This window comes from Setaria viridis, chromosome 9, assembly GCF_005286985.2.
Source record: "Setaria viridis chromosome 9, Setaria_viridis_v4.0, whole genome shotgun sequence".
Classification (NCBI taxonomy): Eukaryota; Viridiplantae; Streptophyta; class Magnoliopsida; order Poales; family Poaceae; genus Setaria; species Setaria viridis.
In genome coordinates, this window is record NC_048271.2 from 36,711,370 (window position 1) to 36,717,442 (window position 6,073).

Consider the following 6,073-nt stretch of genomic DNA (forward strand, 5'->3'; position numbering starts at 1 on the left):
TTATGAATGCACTTGATCATCACTTAAGCATCGTAGAGTAATCAAATTGAATATAATGTTTTCCTTGAATTATTAATATTGTATGATGTTTAGTTCCACTTGATTGATCAAAATGTTTTATTCACCTAACCAGGTAAGAACTAATTAGTTTTAAAATACTAAAACTAACGTTCCACAAGTAGTAAGTTTTTCGCAAAAATGTTGAGTCAGCCAGTACACTAAAAAGGCTATCATGCTCCTTAAAATTTTATTTTAGTTTATCTAGACCTTCATACTAAGGGGATCCTCTTTTGTTGTTTTCCGCCGTACAGCAGCGGTCTACCGAAGATGAAGGCTCGAAGAACTAGGATATTTCACGAGTCTCGCAATACCCTAGTAATAAACTTAGTTATAAATTTAGTTGTTTAATTATTTTACTTCCGATTGTTTATGTTTGAAACTCTCAGAACGGTTTTTTAACTTGCACCATAAGTTTGTTTTGATTCAATATATGGTTTGCAATAATTCACACCTTCAATATTTATGGAAAAATGTAAATTTGTTGATGTTTTCCCTTCGTGGAAGCGATCCTAATGTATAGTTAAGATTCAAGTGGTGGATGATTCGAGGCATCCTAGGAACACTCGATACACTCGACAGTCGACCGCCTTGCCATCCAAGCTCTTCTCACGCCACGTCCACGTAACCAAGCTGCTGGCACTCTCTACCGCCTTACCCGGCCTATAAAAAACCCGAGGTGCCGTCGCCGTCCGTCTTTTTCCCCATCCGCAAGCACAGAGTAGAGCAGAGCCGCCTCGCGCTCGATACCAGGAGCCTTGCTGCATCTTGATCCAATTCCTCGCGCCCACAGATCCTCCACAACCCAATACACACCCCACACCCCTCCTTTTTTCAGCTAAGCGCCGGCCAAGTCGATCTCGTCGTTGTTTCCATCCGTCGGCCGCCATAGACACCCTCACAGTGAGCACCTGGTTTTTGTTCTTATCCGTATGAGATGTTGGCCCAGATAGCTTGTGTAGCGACTTCGGAAGCTATAGTGCAAGCTTGTTGCCGTAGAGACTGGCCGGAGTGCCATTGTCGTCATCATCCACGCCGGCAAGTCATGGCCGTGTCCACCGCCGTAGTCGCACGCCCTTATCCAGTCCACCAGCTTCATCAAGAACACCACCAGAGGATGCGCAAGGACCTAGGTAACATAGCCGGTTAGTCCCCGCCGCCAGAAACCTCGCCGCCGGCGAGCTAGTGCCGCTACCCGCCAGGGGTACCCGCGATCAAGGCGGGCAACTGTGCCTTGACCCGGGGGCCCGCTTGTCAGTGGCCGTGGGTAGGTGGAGCACGGGTGAGAAAAGAGAGTTCCGGCAGGTTTTGGGGAAAAATAGATTTAGGTGTTTTAGATATTAGTTTTAAATCCAGTTCTCATATTTAATTCACCAAAATTTGTAGAATTGTCAAAAATAGTGAAACAAATTTTGTTAGGTTTGTTTCATTTTCCTTTATGCATTAAAATTCTTAAACCTTAGGAGAAGATATAAAAAATTAGGTATTTATTTAGTACCTTTATTTAAGGTATTTAAATAAATACTTAACCTTTATAAAATGTATAAAATTTTTAATAATATTTTATTATTCAAAAATGCTTATTAATCCATAGGAATTAGGTTTTGAGATTAGAAATTATTTATAATACTTTTCTAAATAAAAGAAAAGGTTTAAGTTAGGTTAGTTATGAAAATTAATTTGTGGGTTAATCTTTTGGGTAGATTAGTGTTGGCTTGCAACTTGTATAGTCATATTCTAATTGTGCCTTGCATCATATCATAGAACCTGAAGCTCCTGAAGTGGATTTTGTGAAATTATCTGAAAGTTTAAGGAAGGTGTTGAAGTTCCTCCTTTTATTAACACTTTTATACCCCAGGCAAGCCCTGAAGCATCTATACCTATCTATTTTCAGAAATTACTATTCATGTGTTCAAATTATTGGTTATTTCCCTATTTATGCATTAGGTCTAGAAGTGGATTGAAACCTTACTTTCATGCACAATCCGACAATCTGACCTTGTTTGTTAAGGACATCTTTACCGCCTGTTCAAAATAGCCTGTTCAAAATAATTAGTAATTGTCCCATGCTTAGCAAAGTGTAATCATGCTATTCCAATCTTTTTAGTACATCTGGTGCTCAGCAACCTAAGGTAACATTGTTCATATATGTTTTATCTGAGCACCCTAAGGTAACAGTGTTCATATATGTTTTATGTCAAGGAAATGGCCTGTTTTGAAAATAGTGGACGGAAGTTCGGATGGAATCAAGAAAGGAGACTTGAGCTCCGTAGTTCCGTCTACTCGGTTAAGGAATTAAGGCCCGTTCGTTTGTCTTAACTAGTGATCAAGTGATTTTACCTAGTTGCTTACTGTTTATGGGACCAGTAAAGTCCGGTAGGTTAGTTGGCTCTCTGATTGGAAATATTCTTACTTGTGCTTGATGTGCTGGAGAATGGCAGGGGCGTAGTCTGAAACTCACATGGAGATCAGGCCAGATGTGGGGTCCCATGTAGGGGTGGGTCCCTGGATTCGGGTAATTATAATTCCGATCTTTGGGTACGGCTAATTGAAAGGTCGTTATGCGCAACTCGCGCAGTTGTGCATGGCTGGTGATTAGGTATTTCCTGTAGGATGTAAATCGGTATGGATCGTTGCAATTGTCGATTATGAATGCACTTGATCATCACTTAAGCATCGTAGAGTAATCAAATTGAATATAATGTTTTCCTTGAATTATTAATATTGTATGATGTTTAGTTCCACTTGATTGATCAAAATGTTTTATTCACCTAACCCGGTAAGAACTAATTAGTTTTAAAATAATAAAACTAACGTTCCACAAGTAGTAAGTTTTTCACAAAAATGTTGAGTCAGCCAGTACACTAAAAAGGCTATCATGCTCGTAAGCAAAGTGGACACATGAAAAACAAATGGGTGCACTGCTGACATAGAGGTTTGATTCAGGTCAAAGACAGTTTGCCATTTCGTTCTGAATGTGCACTCTTAGTTTATGCAGATCATATCTGGCATCACTGACACTGGGAATTGAAAATCTAATATAGTTACACATTTTATCGAATTATTAGCAGAGAAGATGCTATGACTCAAAAGTCTTCATCTATTGGTTACCCATTGGCGTAGCGTGGAAACATAATTGTTACTGATGGGAACTAACTTCGCCTATGGTGTGCCCCCCTTCTCCATAAACTGCATAGTAGTACGATACTGTAAAGCTTAATGAAACACAGGGTTGTCCTTATTAGAATAGGCTACAAATTAACGGAGTAATTGACAGACTATTGCAAGTCACATATTGATAGTTATGCATATCTACAACTATAGTTCATATCTTTGCAAGAATCTATAGTTCATATCTTTGCAAGAATCTATAGTTCATATCTTTGCAAGAATGCTAAGGACCATAAAAGTTTAGTATAGAACAGTTTCTTACAGTTACAGATGCTAGAACATTTTGTGTCATCCAAATTTGCAGTACCAGGAAGGGGGAATCCATGAGTAGCCTCCAGGGGCAGTAAAATGTGACTGAAAGGAATGTTGTACATGCTGATCTAGCAGCGGCACAAACGTCCCCAAAGCAATCGCTTTTGTTTGTAGCCGCGGCACAGCTCATCCCTGCAATCTGTCCTCGCCTGGCACCTGGCACCGCTCCTTGGTGAGTCACAAATCCATGGCAACTTGTAATAGCAAGAACATGGATTCATGAAGAATCTTTGCTGCAAACAGAAAATGGACGGAACAGACTTGATATTAGATGTCCTTGCGCATCAGTTGCTACATTCTAAAACTGAAAAAACTAACTATTCAGTGACCAGCTTACGTTGGACGCATTTCCTCGAGCACCTTCTGGGCGTCGTCCATATCGACAGCCACTCCAGCTGCTGGGGCACTGGCCGGCGAGCTCTGCACCATGGGAGGTCGCACGGGTGTGCGAGGGAGATGCCCACGCTTGCATGTCCCATGTCTTCTTCGTCGCACCCACGTGGGCCTTTCGCAGCAGTCGCGGGAACACCGTGTTGGTTCCTCGGCGAGCGGTGGACAGCAGGTGTTGGGGATGGTTGGAGACCGGAGGAAGGAGTAGGAGGCGGCTCTGACCCTCACCATGCGCTATCGGCACCTCGGGGCCGACTGTGTGCCACCGCCGTCGGCCCAGCCTCTCCACCTGCGCCCCGCAAAACCAACCATCCAATCCGTTGCCTCAGCCCAGCCCTCACTGTCACGCCATCGTCGCCTCGCTCTTCTTCAACGCAGCAACGCCTTGATCCCTCTATGCAGTCGATTGCGTGGGAGAAGACCCAAGAACCGTCCTCGGTTGTCATCTGCGACAAGCTGGCCACCTAAAAGCGCCCACCCATGTCGCTGTTCAGACCCCTCACGACGCGTTGCGTCGCCACACGGTATGGCGTCGCCCGCAACCTCACCTACAAGGAAGAAGCCCATACCGCAGCCCGGCGGTGACGCAAGCAACAGGGAAGGAGAGGCCCACGCGCGCACGGAAAGACCGGTCGCCCACGTCCATGGCGACGGGGAAGCGACGCGACGGCGGCGGCGGGGGCGGGGTCCTTCCGGAGTATGCCGCGACCGGTCCGGGGGCTCCTAACGGGGACCATCGCGGGCCTGGCCGGTAGCGATGAAAACGGACGGACAAAACCCGTTACCGCCCGTCCGTTTTCCCTCCAGGTATACGAAAACGGTACGGTAAGATCCGGTAACGGGAAAATGGTACGGTAAGATCCGGTAACGGGATAGGAAATGGAATAGGGTATCCGGGAACGGAACGGGATATGGTTGAGGGGTATCCCGTCGGTATTTGCGGGATCCGTTTAATCCAGAATGATCCCGTATTCATCCCGTTTCTAATTTAATGGAATAAGCCTGGTACCTCAATCCCCCGAACCCCAATCGTCCAATCTAGTCCAACACACCCATCAAACAACCCTAATCCCCTTCCCTTTATCTGGTCCTGGCGTCTGGCATCGGCAACTTCCCGTTCGGCCGTTCCCAATTCATCCCGCCGCCTCCACCTACCCCTGCCCCCTGGCCCCCTGCCACATGCCGTCGGCCTGCCCCCTGCCGTCGCATACCCGCACCGCCGCTACCGGCCCCTAGCCCTCTGCCGCCGCGTGCCGGCCTGCCCCCTACCGCCGCTCTGCCTCTGCACGACTGCGCCTCTATCAGCTGCCACCACCCGGCCCCTGGCCCCCTGCCGTCGCCGGCCCGTGGCCCCCTGCCACCGCTCTGCTAGGCGCCAGCTGCTGCCGCCCGTCGCGTATCTTGCTGCTGCTCACTATTCCATTGTATTTCCATCCACGTTTGTCCATTTTCGTATACCTATTTATCCCGCTCATGACTGTCCCGCTCCCGCTCCCATTTCCGGTGAAAAAATATGGGACGGGACATGATTAAGGTGTTTTCCCGTCCGTTCCCGTCTATTTTCATCGTTACTGGCCGACACACCTTCGCTCCAACCTTGGAGGATTCTAACAAAAGTACCCACACTTACTTAAAAATCATCGTAAAACAATGATCAGTTTGACAAGGATAACGTTGTTGATGACTATTACTTTCACGGGGATGACTTTGCATTCAAGGTACTCAAGATACTTTTGGGATTTGTATACCGACGTAAAGTTAGATTTGAGTTTTGTGCTGTAAAACATGGTCGTTAGGCCGACTTTTGTAAAGTATAACTATCATGTGTAAAGAAGACCGGTATTGTACTATCCTTTGTACGACTGATTTCCTGGGTGGTTGACTATTCGCCGATCAGCTTTAGTAAAGGTTGAGCTGATGTGGCCGAGTCAAATGGATCGGTCTAACCTCGGGCAATGGCGTCCAACCATATAGGGAAAGTGGCTTAGGCTCGTGTTGACACTCGAGAAATCCGTGGACGTAGATATTTACATACACGCACACTCACCTAATGAATACGTATACACAATCCTACCATGAGCACATCCGAGAGATTGATCCGACAAATCTTGAAATTAACGAAGACACCTCACACACTTTGCTA

At 46.0% G+C, this 6,073-nt stretch overlaps 1 long non-coding RNA gene across 1 annotated transcript; it reads right to left on the reverse strand.

Moving 5' to 3' along the window:
• Positions 1-3,321: 3,321 nt before the first annotated feature.
• LOC117837126 (uncharacterized) lies at positions 3,322-4,768 on the reverse strand. The gene is made up of 2 exons (XR_004636241.2): positions 3,878-4,768; positions 3,322-3,773 (listed from the first exon to the last, which is right to left on the reverse strand). It is a non-coding gene; the product is annotated as an uncharacterized lncRNA (long non-coding RNA).
• Between the last annotated feature and the right edge of the window lie 1,305 nt (positions 4,769-6,073).